The sequence below is a fragment of the Pelobates fuscus genome, chromosome 6 (genome assembly GCF_036172605.1).
Source record: "Pelobates fuscus isolate aPelFus1 chromosome 6, aPelFus1.pri, whole genome shotgun sequence".
In the NCBI taxonomy this organism is placed as follows: Eukaryota; Metazoa; Chordata; class Amphibia; order Anura; family Pelobatidae; genus Pelobates; species Pelobates fuscus.
The window spans coordinates 249,254,909-249,273,490 of NC_086322.1; positions in this window are offsets into that span (position 1 = coordinate 249,254,909).

Sequence of the window (18,582 nt, forward strand, 5' to 3'; positions counted from 1 at the left end):
GTGTGTGTGTCAGTGTAGTGAATGCAGAGTGTGTGTTAGTGTTGTGGATGCAGTGTGTGTGTTAGTGTTGTGGATGAAGTGTGTGTGTCAGTGTAGTGAATGCAGAGTGTGTGTTAGTGTTGTGGATGCAGTGTGTGTGTTAGTGTTGTGGATGAAGTGTGTGTGTCAGTGTAGTGAATGCAGAGTGTGTGTTAGTGTTGTGGATGCAGTGTGTGTATGTTTAGTATTGTATGCATGTTAATGTAATAAAAGTTACTCCCCCCTCCCTGTTTCTTACCTGGTTCAGGGAGGGGGGAAGATGCTTTGATCCCTGGTGGTCCGGTCCGGTGCCATTGTGGGCCCCCCCCTCCCCCCGGCTCCCTATACTTGCAGACGGGGCCCAGCGGACTGCAGCTGTACTATACAGCATTGCCCTCTCTCTCTCACTCCCGCGCACTGCGCGGAGCGTTGCCACATCTCGCAGGAGTTAGAGAGAGGGGGAAATGCTGTATAGTACAGCTGCAGTCCGCTGGGCCCCCTCTGCAAGTATAGGGAGCCGGGGGGGGGGGGCACGCGGCTGCACCTATATATAGCGATAATCGCTATATATATGTGCAGAAAGTAATTGTGGGGCCCTGGAATGCCAAAGGACCGCCGGGCCCGTGTGGATGCAGTGTGTGGTTGCATCCAGGACCGCCGGGCCCCCCAGGCCCGCCGGGCCTGTGTCACCCCCTGATGGCAGCCCTGCACACACACACTGCACCCCTGACACTCACAGCACCCTCACTCACACACACACACACTCTACATCCCTGACACTTACAGCACCCTCACACACACATTGCATCCCTGACACTCACAATACCCTCACTCTCACACACACACACACACTCACACTGCACCCCTGACACTCACAGCACCCTCACTCACACACACACACTGCACACCTGACACTCACAGCATCCTCACTCACACGCACACACTGCACCCCTGACTCTCACAGCACCCTCATTCACACACACACACTGCACCCCTGACACTCACAGCACCCTCACTCACACACACATACTGCACCCCTGACACAGCATCCTCACTCACACACACACACTGCACCCCTGACACTCACGGCACCCTCACACACACGCTGCACCCTCACATGCACGTAGCACCCTCACGCAAACACAGCACCCTTCACTTACACACAGCACACAAAGCACACACACTGCACCCCTCACAAACAACACTCTAACACACTCACAGCACCCTCACTCCCACACACACTGCGCCCCTGATACTAACATCACCGTCACTCACACACTGCACCCCTGACACTCACAGCACCCTCACACACACACACTGTACCCCTGACATTCACAGCACACACACACACTGCACCCCTGACACTCACAGCACACACACACACACACTGCACCCCTCACACACAACACCCTATCACACTCACAGCACCCTCACTCCCACACACATACTGCAACCCTGACACTCACAGCACCCTCACTCACATACACACTGCACCCCTGACACTCACATCACCCTCACTCACACCAGTGGCAGATCCAGGGGGGGCAACGGGGCAATTTTTTCCCCCTCCTGAGATTCTCCCCTGCTGGCATTGTCCAAGTGCTAGCCCTGCAATGTCAGATTCCTGGTCTGCAGGCACAGTGCTGGCAGCTGGCAGGGGAGGGAGGGAGAGAGGACCCGGGAGCTCAGCCTGCAGCTCCTCCGGGTCCTTCTCTCACGAGCACGGAGCGTTGCCGTGGCTCCAAATCTCGCGAGAGTGAACTCTAGCCCTGGAGCTACGGGCTAGAGTTCACTCTCACCACTGGAACCACCAGGGATTCCCCACCGGACTACCAGGGATGGAGAAATGTCCCCCCTCCCAGTAAAATTAAGAAGTGAGGGGGGACATAATAGATTTATTTTATTAAATATATATTTTTTTTAAATTATTCTGATACATATCCTGATGTTTTCACTTCACATCAGGATATACAAACTATATTTCCCTTCCCCCATCTGCAAGTCCACCTTGACAACAAAAGCATACCTGGATTGGCCAGGCAGATATCTCAGTATAGGGGGAGGCTCTGCATCTAGTGCCATGTGACACATTAAAGTCTCTTTTTGTCACATGTCTCCCCCCCCAAAAAAGTCCTGCTGCCAGGCTTGGACCCTACTGCCCAGGTCACAGGCTTCAGGAGGACAGACAGTCTCCTAGACAGTCCATCAGCATTGCCATGTGACTGACCTTTGCAATATTTGAGGGTAAAATTGTACTGCTGAAGTGCCAAGCTCCACCTCAGCAGTTGCCCATTGTCACCTGCCACTCGGTTCAGCCAGCAGAGGGGATTATGGTCTATTACCACTGTGAACTCCCTGCCATGGAGATAGGTGTATAGCTTCATGAGAGCCCAGACTACAGCAAGGGACTCTTTCTCTATGGCCCCATAGCTGACCTCTCGATCCAGCAGCTTTCGACTGAGAAAAGCTACTGGATGCTCTTTCCCTGATCATCCACCTGACTTAAGACTGCCCCGATGCCATATGTAGAGGCATCCGTTTGCACAATAAATTGCTTGTTGTAATTCGGGGCAGCCCACACCTTAACTTAAACTCTCTTTCAGCTGGCAAAAGTCAGACTCGCACTCCGGCGTCCATGTCACTACTCTGGCTTCCTTTTTCCTTGTCAAGCCTGTCAGGGGCTTTACAATGGCACTGTACTGGGGCACAAACTTCCTATAATACCCCGCAGGGTTTGGTCTTGGCAGCGCATAGGTTCTGCTGGATTAAGCCATTGAGGGCCCCCATCCTCTCCCTGAACTCAAATACATAGGGGACTACTGGTACTTCCTCCTGAATGTAATCCCCCTCCCAGAATTCCCTTAGCAGGTCCAGGGGCCCCTACACCCGCCGACCAAACAGGAGCTTAAATGGAGAGAACCATGTGAACTCTTGAGGAACCTCGTGGTATGCAAACAATAAGAAAGGGAGTAACGTCTCCCAATTTGGTTCGCTATCCGCAAAGCTCTGGAGCATGGTCTTTAAAGTACAATTGAATTATTCACAGAGTCCATTGGTCTGCGGGTGGTAAGGAGCAGACCTGACCTGCTTAACACCACAGTGTTGCCAGAGCTGATGAACCAGCTCCGACATAAATTGCGTGCCCTGGACAGAATTTCACTAGGGAATCCAATGCGGGTGAACAGTCACCAAGGCATGCGCCACAGCAACTGCAGTAATCCAGGAGGGAGTTACTACAGCCTCAGGGTATCTCGTGGCATAGTCCACGACCGTGAGGATGTATCTCTTCCCTGACAGATGCATCCTACAATATTTATCGCGACCCTCTGGAAGGGAACCCCCACTATGGGCAAAGACTGGAGCCTTCCCCTGTCCCTTCCCTTTGCCGATCCGCTGGCAAGCATCACAGGAGCTGTCACGGCAAGGGTGCATAATTTATTATTACACTATGGAATATTGTCCTTTAATGTAATTTGTGTAGTAAATGGCAGAGATGGTATTGTCGAGGTCAACAGGGGTTACATCTTTTAAAGCTGGGACCCCCACAGAGGTCAGATGACAGAAGGGGTAGTATGAATGGCATAGCAATGTGAAAAGGATTTTACCATATGGATGTAAAGTAATCAAGGCTCTGCAAGGAGTGAGGTTCTGAAAGTCTCTTCATCCATTTGGCATGTACCTTGTAAGTAATAGTTCAATCCTTTGATATGGTAATGGGATTAGTTTCATGAAGATCCTTGTGTTCCAGTATCATGTGTTCCAGTATCATTCCAAGAGAAACATTAATACTTACCCACAGCTTAATAATTAAGCCTCATTTTGGGGGGAAATTTTCGGTTCGGCATTCCGAAATTCGGGACTTTGGCAATTCGGGACTTCGGCAATTCAGTTCGGTTCGGCACTTCGGAACTTCGCCAACTTCGACACTTTGGAACTTCGGCATTTCGGAATTTCGGGACTAAGGCACTTTGGGACTTCTTTTGCAGCCGCTTAGTAGATAACTCCCTAATTCCCACGGTATTAGGGAGTTATCTACCAAAAGGCAGAAAGACCTAAATTGGTCTTTCTGCCACATTTACTAATACTAAGTAAAAATTACTTAGTATTAGTAAATTTTGCCCCTACTCACTATACCGCAAGTAGGGGAATGTCTTTCAAACAGTGAGCAGCCTAAGCGATGGGTGGGGGCCCTAAGGTAAAATAATGGGGGGACCTATTGTCCTCCCCCCGGCCCCCACCCCTGAGTGGTGGGCAGGGGCCCTAAATTAGAATAAGGGGAGGACCTATTGTCCTGCCCCCTGGCCCCCACCCCTGAGCGGTTAGAATAAGGGGGGGTGCCTAATGTCCTCCCCCTTGGCCCCCACCCCTGAGCGGTGGGTGGGGGCCCTAAATACCAATTAGGGGACACACCTAATGTCCTCCCCCGTGGCCCCCACCCCTGAGCAGTGGGTGGTGGCCCTAAATACCAATTAGGGAGGGACCTAATGTCCTTCCCCCGGCCCCCACCCCTGAGCGATGGGTGGGGGCCCTAAATACCAATTAGGGGGACCTAATGTCCTCCCCCGTGGCCCCCACCCCAGAGCGGTGGGTGGGGGCCCTAAATACCAATAAGAGGGGGGACCTATTGTCCTCCCCTCCCCCAGGTGACTAGGGGTCCCCAAACCCGTAGTCACCCCCCCTCCCCAACAAAAATTATCCCCTACCTACCCCCCTCACCCTAAAAATAATGAGGGGGGACCATTATTAGTATTAGTAAATTTGTCTGAAAGACCAATTCAGGTCTTTCAGCCTTTTAGTAGAATTAGGGAGTTATCTACTTATTCATTCCTGTCATTACATTGACTGGCTAAGTAACTTACATTTTATATAAATGTGTGTTACTTGATTGTTGTAAGTGTTGCAAATGCTTACAGCTAAATCCTGGCTATGTTTGTATACTTTTTATTTAAAATTGTATACAGTGTAACATTCTTCTTCTTCCACTGGGTAAGTATATTAGTACTTAGGCAATACTGTACTTTGGCAAATTTGGAACTTTGGCACTACGACACTTCGGATATTCGGTAATTTCGGAACTTCGGGACTTTGACAATTCGGCAATTCAGGTATTCGGACATTTGGAAGCACCCGAACATCCGAATTGCCCAAAATTCGTCCAAATTCATATTCGGACCGAAACGAATTGCACATGTCTACTCATTTTTATTATATTTGGAATGGGACAAGCCCAATCTTTTAAGTAAGCCTAAACATGAGTTGCACAGCTTAAACCGTGTGGCAGGAATTGTGATGTCTGTCCTATTGGATCGTGGGTGGGACGTGCAACATGTCTATGGAATGGGAAAATAATAACACATTTGTAGATGCAATTATTATTTCTGTGGCAGGTACATAAAAGAAGATAGAGCCAAATGTTTCCATTTGGATTGACAGTGGTCTGGAACAAAGGAGGTAGTTAGTTATTATTTCTAAAGGTACGCCTTAACTCCACCCCTGGGCAAGACTTGATTATCCACAGGGTATATGTCCAATGATTGGGAGGGGTGCTAGTGTACTTGCTTGGGGGTCAGAATCTAATTCTAAGTGAGTCACCATCTTTCCTTGCCAGAGACCCCCTGGACAGAAGTTGTACTTTTAAAACCTAAGTGAGTGATTAGGACTTCTGTATTTTATCCTTTTTGTTTTTATCTGTTGTTGGTGTAAGTAATTTATCATATATTTTTATTTGCCCTGTGACAATTTTTTGCTCATAATAAACATTCATTTATTAAGCTCTGCCTTTGTCTGGTTAAGAATCACATTACCCGAAGAGACTAAGTATTTAGCAATACTTTAAATATTGGGATAAGTAATATTTGGTGGTTTTTTTATTATTGATCTATCTGAGGGACCAAGGCACCCCATTTATAAATTGTCTTGGTGGTGGCAGCATTAAAATAGTAATAGTTTTATTGTTATGTTTAAGTGTGAGTGGTGTTAAAAGGGGAATTTTTCCATTATTTCCGGTCTAGTGCAGACAAATAGTGAACTTTAACCCTTTCACCACCACAACTACGTCACGCACACTCTTGGAGTAGGGTGCGTTCGTGACAGGAGCTACAAAATTGAGTAACCATCTGTGAGATGCGTGACCAGCCTGGCCCTGGTATTACTGATTCCCAAGTGGCCAACCAGAGGGACCTCATGGGCCAGGGTCATCAGCTGGGTTTGGCAGTAAGAAGGAAAAACAACAAGTTGACAGGTCACTTTCCATTCCTGCCCAGTTTCCCTCACACTACTCTCACTTTCCATTCCTGCCCCGTTTCCCTCACACTGTACAGCAGTCCCCCCTCCCAAAAGATCCTCTCTCCATGTGGTCCTACCTCCCCTGTCTCTGCCCTGTCCCTCATCCCAGCTAAACTAGGGTCCAGGGCCATATTAGGAGCCAGTGGGCCTGGTGCTGAGAATTATGAGGGGCCTAAGTACAGGATCTTATTGACCAAAAACACTAAAACAGTCATACCCCTCAAGCGTTATGTATCTGGTGGAGATGTTGCCAGATGGAATCTTATAGGATGCAGCTATAAGAAAACTCAGATTCTCTTAAAATATGCTTATCTCTCTCTAACTCATGCTTTAATTTTTCAGGTAATTCCATACCCCCTAACAGCAGTGTCCAGTGAAGCAGGAAGTCAATGGGCCGTGTAAAAGGGTGAGCCACTGACGCGGATCATGTAACCAGAACTTCCGAAAGGGACAAACATGCCCAAAAAGGAGGCGTGTCTGCCCAAAGAATTGCAAGGCTAGCCTGGCATGAATGCATGTCAGGCTGCCTGCCAATCATGCATGCTGGCCAACAGTATCCTGAGCTTGGCATAAATGCGTCTAATGATGTGCTCGATCCAAGCTTTCTATGGACTATCTCCTAGCACTCACATGTCCACTTGTCTCCTTACCTTCTTACTAGGAGGCAGAAGCTCCTGGTATACAGTCTGAGACAGAGAAAAGGTGGATGTAGTGAGTGTAGAAGAAAGGGAACATACCACAGTGTTAGATAGACCAAAGTCAGCATTACCTTAACTAATTTTATTTCATCTAGTCCACAAGTTTTGTTTCCATATGTCCCTCTTAAGTTTCCATACTTAGGCAAGAGTATGTGAAGAGTAGTTAGGGCTGCCATCTTACTTGGAAAAAAATACAGGCCTTACTAATTTGCATAACTAATAATGTATGCGTGACATCACATGATGTAAATCACAAGGAGTGACATAAGAGAAGATATCTGTAAAATCACCAAAAAACTACTTACAGTTTGATTCTGCTGTATAGATGGATTGCTCCCCGTATGCCCTAGTGTCTGTGTCCCAATGTCTCCCAGTGTCCACATGTCACTAGGGGACACTGTGAGACATGGGGACACTGAGACACTGGGAGACTTGGGGACACTGAGACTTGGGGACTGTACTGAGACTGAGAGATGTATCACACTGTGTCAGTGCCCCATGTCTCTGTGTCCATGGGTGTCCGCAGGAATTTTTCAGGGACGGGGGGGCATAATTGTAATGACATCCATGCTTGGTCCCTTTTTGACTGTGTTATGAAGGAGAGGGGCATTATCATTATCACATAAAGCCAGGGTGAATAGCGTTTTCACACCTACGGTGTCAGGAATACATTTTTGTATCCTTTACCATTTTTGTATTCCTGACACTATAGTGTTCCTTTAAGCAAATTAAAAGGACATTCTGGTCACGATAACAACTTAATCTAACTTAAAATACTATAATGCTAGGAGGCCCCTGGGTGCTCTCGTTCCTTTAAGGGGTTAAACTGCTCCCAAATGGTTTAACCCCAAAAGTTTCCTCCACCTCCAGATCTCCAGGTCGCTCAGTGGTATTTGACTTCCGAAATGGAGTGTCAGGAAGTGCAGATTGATGTCAGGCATGGGTGCCGCAGATTGGCTAGAGTGGTCAGCTGACACTCTAAGCCAATTGCTAGTTCCCGGTTCATAACATTTTTTTACTTTTTTATGAATGGGGAGCTACTGATTGGTTTAGAGTGCCAGCTGACCACTCTAGCCAATCTGCGGCACCCATGCCTGACATCAATCTGCACTTCCTGACACTCCATTTAGGAAGTCAAATACCAGCGGAACCCCTACCCAGTTTCACTCTGTGCTTCCTGACACTCAGTAAATAAAAGTGAACACATGAACACTGATATTTTATTTTAACTGGGGAGATGAGAAGGTCCAAAGCTTCCCTGCAAGGCCCAGGTACCAAAGCCTTATGATGTGGTGTCCAGAATAAAGTGGAGGGTTCACTTCACTTGTCCTTTCTGCATAAATCTCATTTTCTTCTCCTTCATTTGACACAGTCTTCTTTATCTTCTGACATTGTCTTCTCTCCTCCTTGGCTCCTTTACCTTTCTGCTACTTTCTGATTATTTCGCGCCCTTCTTCTCCTTTCTCTTTCTGATCCCTTTCTGCTCCTTGCAGACCCTTTCTGCTCCTTCTCCTACTTTACCTTTGTGCTCCTTCTGATTCTTTCTGCTCCTTTACCTTTGTGCTCCTTCTGTCCCTCTCTGCAGACCATTCCTTCTCCTTGCAGACCCTTCCTTCTCCTTGCAGACCCTTCCTGCTCCTTGCAGACCCTTCCTGCTCATTTCTGCTCCTTCTCCTACTTTACGTTTGTGCTCCTTCTGCCTCTTCCAGCTCATTGCTGACTCTTTCTGCTCCTTGATGTCCCTTTCTGCTCATTTCTGTTCCTTCTCCTACTTTATCTTTGTGCTCCTTCTGTCCCTTCCTTCTCCTTGCTGCCCTTTCCAGCTCCTTGCTGACCCTTTCTGCTCCTTATACTATACCTTTGTGCTGCTTTACCTTCCAGCTCCTTGCTGACCCTTCCTGCTTCTTGCTCACCCTTCCTGCTCCTTGCTGACCTTCCTGCTCCTTGCTGACCATTCCTTCTTGCAGACCCTTCATGCTCCTTGCAGATCCTTCATGCTCCATGCAGACCCTTCCTTCTCCTTGCTGCCCTTTCCTGCTCATTTCTATACCTTTGAGCTCCTTCTCCTACTTTACCTTTTGTGCTCCTTGCTGTCCTTTCCAGCTCCTTGCTTCCCTTTCTGCTCCTTGATGTCCCTTCCTGCTCATTTCTGTTCCTTCTCCTTTCTGCTCCTTCTCTTACTTTACTTTCCTGCTCCTTGCTGACCCTTCAGGTAGGCTGCCTCCCCCCATCCTCACTTATCTGATGTGTAGGTGAATCCCCCCATTTTCTAACTTGCCTGATCTGTAGGTGGATCCCCCCATCTCTCACTTACCTGATGCTGCACCCCCGATCTCTCACTTACCTGATCTATAGGCTGTCAACCCCCCATCCTTCACTTCCCTGATCTCTAGTTGGTCTCTCCCCCCCTCCCTCACTTTCCTGATCTAGAGGCTGCCCCCCCCCATGCTTCAATTCCCTGATCTATAGGCGGCCCCCACGCCTCACTTCCCTGATCTATAGGCTGCCCCCCATGCCTCATTTCCCTGATCTATAGGCTGCCCCCCATGCCTCACTTCCCTGATCTATAGGCTGCCCCCCATGCCTCACTTCCCTGTTCTATAGGCTGCACCCCCATGCCTCACTTCCCTGATCTACTGGCTGCCCCCACCTCTAGCCCCCCGCGGATGCCCATGTTCAAGGATATAATTTATATATCTCTGGGGTTGTTGATCCAAAGGGAAATCTGATAGCCATGACAAAAAAAAGTCAAGAAGGAATCCTCTCACCTCCCCCCCCCCCCACACACACACACACCACCTTTTTGTGACATATGTGGAAATTGCTACCGTTTTTGTGCCATCTTTTGGTTCAACAGCATAAATTAATGGGTTTTAAAGGTTGAAACTGATGAGCCATATAATCTTTTTGTCAACCCAGATTACAGTTTAACTATGTAACTTTGGATTAGTATGAGGTCAAGTTTCAAAGTTCATTTGTGGTTTAGCCACCCCTAACAAAACTTTTGAACTACTCAGTTCTATCAATGCATATTTCCTATATATGCACAGTCGGAAAAAAAAACTTTAAATAGTTTTAAAAAAAATCCTAATTTCTTAACTAGACAAAAAAATGAACGACTTTCACACTCCACTACAGAAATGGTGCAAGAGTCCCTTTAGCATGTCTCCAACTAACATAGATAGAAAAAAAAATGTTTGAAACCAAGAGTGCAGGATTATCCCACATTTAAAAAATATATATATTTTAAATTTTAAACTCAAATTACTTTGAGGGAATATAACAAGTGTGACTTAATTGAAACAATTGCAAAAAAATACTAGTTCAAATGATGTCATGAGTATAAAGTCTGAATGTAGAGGAGGTCCTTATTTATTGAAATTATAAAGAAGGTATTTGCCAGCAGGCCTGGTGTTAGCCTCGCTTCTTATAAAAACCAAAGATATTTATACTTATTTATTTTATTATTAATTTCACCTCCTCTCAGTCCCTTTCAAACACAGAATATAGGCCTCAACACATTCACACACTGCACCCCTCACAAACATTGGATCACCTATAGACACATTTCACCTCACACACACAACATCCCTGTTGCACACACAACATCCCTGTCGCACACACAACATCCCTGACACACACAGTACATCCCTATCACACGCACCACATCTCAGTAACACATAGAACATCCTTGTCACACACACAACTTTCCTGGCCCAAACAGTACATCACTGACATAGGCTTGCACACGGGGTGTGCCTAGTTTGCCTGGGCACACCCTAATCCCTGCGGCCCGCGCTATGTGCCTCCCTCCGTGGGCCGGTGAGGGAGATCAAGATCTAAGATCTCCCTTACTGACCCACAGGCAGGGAGGGAGGCAGGAGAGGACCCGGGGAGCTTTTGCCAGCAGCTCCGCTGGGTTCCTCTCGCAAGATCTGAGCGTTGCCGCGGCAACGCTCAGATCTTGCGAGAGTGAACTCTAGCCCCGCAGGCTAGAGTTTGCTCACCACTGGACCACCGGGATGGCAGCAGCATGGTCCCCCCCTACCTACAAAAGGTAAGAAGGGAGGGGAACTATTAACCTACAGCTGTGTAAATTACAAAACATTCCTATGTGTACAGTGCAGAACAATTGCATAAGAAGTACTTAGTGTCAGCGCCGCCACCAGAAATTTTGGGGTCCCTAACCCAGCTCAGGGTCTGGGCCCACTGGGGCCTGCCTCCAATCCCGCCCACAGGGTCCGCCTCCAATCCCGCCCACAGGGTCCGCCTCCAAATCCCGCCCACCGGAATACACACACACAGACACAAAAACACACACTGATACAAAAGGACACAGATACACACACACACAGATACATACTAACAGACACAGTGAAAGACTGCATTTTCCATCCTGCAGTGAAACACCTACCACTCTCAGGCCTCACTCAACTCAGTGAAAGACTGCATTTTCCATCCTGCAGTGAAACACCTACCACTCTCAGGCCTCACTCAACTCAGTGAAAGACTGCATTTTCCATCCTGCAGTGAAACACCTACCACTCTCAGGCCTCACTCAACTCAGTGAAAGACTGCATTTTCCATCCTGCAGTGAAACACCTACCACTCTCAGGCCTCACTCAACTCAGTGAAAGACTGCATTTTTCCATCCTGCAGTGAAACACCTACTACTCTCTGGCCTCAGTCAACTCAGTGAAATACTGCATTTTCCATCCTGCAGTGAAACACCTACCACTCTCAGGCCTCACTCAACTCAGTGAAAGACTGCATTTTCCATCCTGCAGTGAAACACCTATCACTCTCAGGTACTGACTAAAGCTGGAAGATACTCCACCTCCTGTATTCCTGGATTGCTAACATTCTCATGTATTACTATAGATCTGTAACCATTTTACCTGTAGTTTGTAATATTCTGTGCATGCAGTATGTACTATAGTCATTTAATGTTTCTGACCAATATTTCATGTAGACAGTTATTAATATTTTGGGTGATATAATTTGGTTACTAAACCTTTCAATAGTATAGAACACATGGATACTCTACCCCTCTCCCCTCCCTCCCATCCCCCCCTATTTTCTCCTCCCCAGTTGTAAATACCTCCATATAACTGTTCAATCCTATTCTCTGTTATTCAGGCCTCACTCAACTCAGTGAAAGATTGTATTTTCCATCCTGCAGTGAAACACCTACCACTCTCAGGTACTGACTAAAGCTGTCAGATACTCCACCTCCTGTATTCCTGGATTGCTAACATTCTCATGTATTACTATAGATTTGTAACCATCTTACCTGTAGTTTGTAATATTCTGTGCATGCAGTATGTACTATAGTCATTTAATGTTTCTGACCAATATTTCATGTAGACAGTGTCAGGATATTTATATCGGCAGACATTTTGTGCTATGATAGAAATTAAAAGTGTATACTGCCTGAATCACTCAGAACAGAGCAGACTCCATTTTGGATTTCAAGCTAACAAAGACACACATTTCTATCCTTTCTGTGACTAACCTAGCCGGAGCTAAAGAATGCATTGTATATACAAACCAAGTGATAAGAAATGAGAACGGGGGATGGATTCTCTGTCTAGATGCTAATGGAATAGAAATAATTCTAAAACCAGACATATGTGACAGAGCAGATTAAATAATTTAATTTTACTTTCTAAATATTACAAGATCCCATTGTAAATTAGGGGTCAATTTTAGTTTAAACTGTCATTTTAGAAATTATGACAGAAATTGCAGACACTAAGACTGAGGCAAACTCTTTGAACTGACAGAAAACTTAAGTTATAGATAACCATAAAGATAAGCTAAATAACGTCAGAATAGCCACCAGGAAAAGTTTCCTGAATAGGAAAGTTTAGTGGGACAAGACTGCCCTCTATAGACCAAATACTTAAATTGCTATCTAAAAGGTAACCACACCTCCAGTTTTCTATTGGTCTATCACCTAGTGACGAACAGATAATTTTTCCCTTTAAAAAGTTAAGACTGTCAGGGTACCTGAGGCCTCTACCTCTAAGGGAGGTAGAGACTTGGTGGTGTATCCGTCCAGGCGAGCTGTCTCCTCCGTTCCTCGCGGTTCATCCAGTCACTTAAACACCGGCCGCGAGGAATCCACGTCCTTTTCTAGCAGGACGCTCAATACGTGACGTCATGACGCTAGCACGAGCAATCTGTCACTCAAGTGTCCGATATCCAATCGGTACTTTTCAGAGGCGTGATTTCCATCCAGAACCAGGGTATTTAAGCTTACTCCTTACTTCAGCTCATTGCCCTGTCGTGGTTCTAGCTTGTCTAGTCACTCAGTGCTCTGGTATTCTAGTTTGCTCTTTTGGTTTTGACTCGGCTCGTTGTACTACCCTGTTTCTCTGTTATCCCTTGACCCGGCTTGTCTCTCGCTTATCTGTCTTCTCGTTCCCTCGACCTCGGCTTGCCTCTGACTATTCTTTACTCTCGGTACGTTAGTCCGGCCATTCTAAGGCCCGGTATACGTACCTTTCCACTCTTTGTACTCTGCGTGTTGGATCCCTGTCCCGATCCTGACATTACGACAGGGCCAATGGATCCTGCAGGTACAAACAGTCAGCTTGGTTCTTCGGATCCCAGGTTTGACGCCATGGAACATAGGATGGATCAGATGGCTTTGGCACTACAGGCACTTTTGTCTCGTGCTAGTAATCCACCTGAGGAGACACGTACTCCTTCTATCTCTCCTGCAGTCTCAGGTCTAGAGGTAGCCACTGTAGGTGCTTCTTCCCGTATTACCCCACCAGTACGTTATGGCGGGTCACCGGAGAAGTGTCGTGGCTTTCTAAACCAGATTAGCATCCATTTCGAACTACAACCCCGCTCTTATCCTACAGATAGAGCAAAGGTTGGATTTATTATTACTCTGCTCATTGAAAAAGCTTTGAGATGGGCCAATCCTTTATGGGAGAATGATAATCCACTCGTCTATAATTATAATGCCTTTGTAGCTGCGTTTAGAAGAACTTTTGACCCTCCTGGCAGAAAGGTCAATGCAGCTAGATTAATGTTGCGCCTTAAACAGGACAATCGAACACTTGTGGATTATGCACTAGAGTTCAGATCCTTGGCGGCAGAAGTTAAGTGGAACGAACAGGCTTATATAGATGTGTTTCTGAATGGGTTATCAGATGTAATTCTTGACGAGGTCGCTACTAGAGAACTCCCTGAAAATTTGGAGGATTTAATTTCTTTTATATCTCGTATTGATGAACGCTTAAGAGAGAGGCAGAACACTCGAGATAGGACCCGTAGACCCTCCTTTAAACTAGCGCCTACCTTTCAAATATCTGAGTTCGAAGACTTACGTATTCCTGAACCTATGCAGATAGGCAGTACTCATCTCACTGAAAGGGAGAGACAGTACAGGAGAAGGGAGGGTTTATGTATGTATTGTGGAGTCAGGGGTCATTTACGCCTAAATTGTCCCAATCTTTCGGGAAACGCTCGCACCTAAGTTCCTCTAGAGGGCAGGCCTTGGGTGTTTCTACTTTGTCCTCTATTCACAACTACAAGGAGCTCAGGCTTGTGTTACCCGTTTCTTTAAAGTGGGAGAAGGGAGTAGTTAAGACTATGGCACTAATCGATTCTGGAGCTGCTGAGAGCTTTATAGATCAGGGTTTTGCTGCCAAGCATGCTATTCCATCCCAGTTAAAAGAGACACCTCTGGCTGTTGAGGCCATCGATGGTAGACCGTTACTTGAGCCTGTTATTTTTCATGAGACCATACCGATTAACTTGACTGTTGGCATCTTGCATAAAGAGGATATATCCTTGATGCTCATTTCTTCTCCGTCTATTCCCATAGTTCTGGGGTACTCCTGGCTGAGGAGACACAACCCTATTATTAATTGGGAATCAGGGGAGATAGTTTCATGGGGAGAGAATTGTCAAGAAAAATGCTTGCGGAAGGTCTTACCTCTTGGATTAACTAATACATCGAATACCTCTGACAATCCTACAGAGACACAAATTCCGCCTCAGTATCTAGATTTAAAGGCAGTATTTGACAAAAAGAAGGCCGATACCTTACCCCCACACAGGTCCTTTGATTGCAAAATTAACCTACTCCCTGGTACCATGCCTCCCAGAGGTCATGTATACCCATTATCTATTAAGGAGAACTCAGTCCTAGAGGAATATATTCACGAGAATTTAGACAAGGGATTCATCAGGAGGTCCTCCTCCCCTGCCGGGGCTGGATTTTTTTTTGTTAAAAAGAAAGATGGTTCTTTGAGACCTTGTATTGACTATCGAGGTCTGAATAAGATAACCATTAAAAATGCCTACCCGATTCCCTTGATCACCGAACTCTTCGATCGTTTGAAGGGCTCTACAATTTTCACCAAGTTAGACCTCAGAGGGGCATATAACTTGGTGAGAATCCAGCAGGGACATGAGTGGATGACGGCATTCAATACTCGATATGGCCACTATGAATATACCGTCATGCCTTTTGGGTTATGCAATGCACCAGCAGTATTCCAAGATCTGATTAATGAGGTTCTTAGGGAATTTCAGCAAGAGTGCGTCATTGTATACCTAGATGATATACTCATTCATTCTAGTGACATTGAGATTCATCACAAACAAGTCAGGAGGGTTTTGCACAAGCTTCTCCAGCATGGCTTGTACTGCAAGTTGGAGAAATGTAGCTTTGATCAAACCCAGGTAACCTTTCTCGGCTATGTGATCTCTGGGGAGGGATTTAAGATGGATCCGGATAAGCTCCAATCCATTCTAGAGTGGCCTTTACCCACAGGTCTTAAAGCCATACAGAGATTTATTGGTTTTTCCAATTATTATAGGCGCTTTATTAAGGGCTATTCTTCCATTATTGCACCTATCACTAACATGACCAAACAGGGGGCTGACACTAAGAATTGGACTACTGAAGCTCTCCTTGCGTTCAAGACTCTCAAGGAGCTTTTCGCTTCCGCTCCAATTTTGGTTCACCCTGACACTTCTCTGCCATTTTTGCTCGAGGTAGACGCATCAGAGACTGGTTTAGGTGCTGTTCTATCTCAAAGGTTGGGTGTTGATAAACCATTACATCCATGTGGATTTTTCTCTAAAAAATTGACCGGTACTGAAAGCAGGTATGACATTGGTGACAGAGAATTACTAGCGGTTATCAAGGCTTTGAAAGAATGGAGACATTTATTGGAAGGTACATTACATCCTGTTACCATCCTGACAGACCACAAAAACTTGTCTTATATCGGAGAGGCCAAGCGTCTATCCTCCAGGCAGGCTCGTTGGTCGTTGTTTCTTACCCATTTCAATTACGTTCTGACTTACAGACCTGGGTCAAAGAATTCTAAAGCCGATGCGCTATCTCGCCAATATGAACCCTCTGCTTCAGTAGAACCACTTTTGTCTTCCATTGTACCCAAATGCAATATTATTGCTAATACCAGTCTCAAAATTCATTCCCCGCTACTTGACCAGATCTTGAAGTCACAACATCTAGCTCCCGGAAACACTCCTGAGGGAAGAAACTTTGTTCCTCCTGAACTGCAACTGGAGCTCTTACAATGTTTTCATGAAAGTAAAATAGCTGGTCATCCTGGTATTCGCAAGACGTACTCTCTGATATCCAAGGATTTCTGGTGGCCTTCACTTCGTAAGGATATTGAGGAGTTCGTCGCAGCTTGTGAGACTTGTGCCAAGACTAAACTATCTCATGCATCCCCATGTGGCCTGTTACACCCCTTGGACATTCCTGAGAAACCTTGGTCCTGTTTGTCCATTGACTTTATCGTTGATTTGCCTGCTTCCAAAAGACAGACTGTTATTCTCACGGTGGTGGATAGATTTACCAAGATGGCCCATTTCGTGCCATTACCTAAACTTCCGACTTCCCCTGAATTGGCGGAGATTTTTGCGAGAGAAGTCTTTCGCCTACATGGGATCCCTTCAGAGATTGTTTCTGATAGAGGTTCTCAATTTGTCTCACGTTTCTGGAGATCCTTTTGTTCTCAAATGGGCATCAAATTGAACTTTTCCTCTGCCTATCACCCTCAGTCTAACGGAGCTGCTGAACGTACTAATCAAAAGATCGAACAGTATCTGCGTTGCTTTGTTTCCGAACACCAGGACGATTGGGTCGGTCTGATTCCTTGGGCGGAGTTCGCACACAATAACCTTGTTTGCGATTCAACTCGCTCTAGCCCTTTCTTCATGAACTATGGCTTTCATCCTTCGATTTTTCCTTCGGTTTCCTCTTCTCAGGGGATACCGTCGGTTGATGATCATGTCGCCAACCTGAAGAAATTATGGGATCAAACTCGACAAATTCTATTACATAGTTCCTCGCTGTTCAAGAAACACGCTGACAAACATAGAAGAGCGGCTCCTGTTTTTGTTCCTGGGGATAGGGTATGGTTGAGTACTAAGAATATTCGCCTAAAAGTTCCGTCCATGAAATTTGCTCCTCGTTACATAGGTCCTTACAGGGTTCTCACTCGTATCAATCCGGTTGCGTATCGCCTTGCTCTGCCACCTGCCTTACGCATTCCTAACTCTTTTCATGTCTCCTTGTTGAAACCCCTCATTTGCAACAAATTCTCCTCTAAGGTCTCCTCGCCTCGTCCTGTTCAGGTGGAGGGTCGGGAGGAGTACGAGGTCAGCTCCATCATTGACTCCAGAATTTCAAGGGGAAAATTGCAATATCTGGTCAACTGGAGGGGATATGGTCCTGAGGAGAGGAGTTGGGTACCTCAGGAGGACGTCCATGCTTCTCGCCTTCGCAGAGCATTTCACCTTCGCTTCCCATCTCGCCCCGGTTCATTCCGCCCGGTGGGCGTATCTGAGAGGGGGGGTACTGTCAGGGTACCTGAGGCCTCTACCTCTAAGGGAGGTAGAGACTTGGTGGTGTATCCGTCCAGGCGAGCTGTCTCCTCCGTTCCTCGCGGTTCATCCAGTCACTTAAACACCGGCCGCGAGGAATCCACGTCCTTTTCTAGCAGGACGCTCAATACGTGACGTCATGACGCTAGCACGAGCAATCTGTCACTCAAGTGTCCGATATCCAATCGGTACTTTTCAGAGGCGTGATTTCCATCCAGAACCAGGGTATTTAAGCTTACTCCTTACTTCAGCTCATTGCCCTGTCGTGGTTCTAGCTTGTCTAGTCACTCAGTGCTCTGGTATTCTAGTTTGCTCTTTTGGTTTTGACTCGGCTCGTTGTACTACCCTGTTTCTCTGTTATCCCTTGACCCGGCTTGTCTCTCGCTTATCTGTCTTCTCGTTCCCTCGACCTCGGCTTGCCTCTGACTATTCTTTACTCTCGGTACGTTAGTCCGGCCATTCTAAGGCCCGGTATACGTACCTTTCCACTCTTTGTACTCTGCGTGTTGGATCCCTGTCCTGATCCTGACAAAGACAAAGGGAAGAGGGGGGAAAAGCAGTCGGAAGTGGGCAAAGTCAACGAGTTGGGGGAAGTGAGCACTGGAGGCGATCGTAAGAAGAAAGAAAAGCTAAGAAAGAAAAGCAGAGTCAGAGCGAGAAATCCAAACAAGTTCCTGAGACTACCTACTCA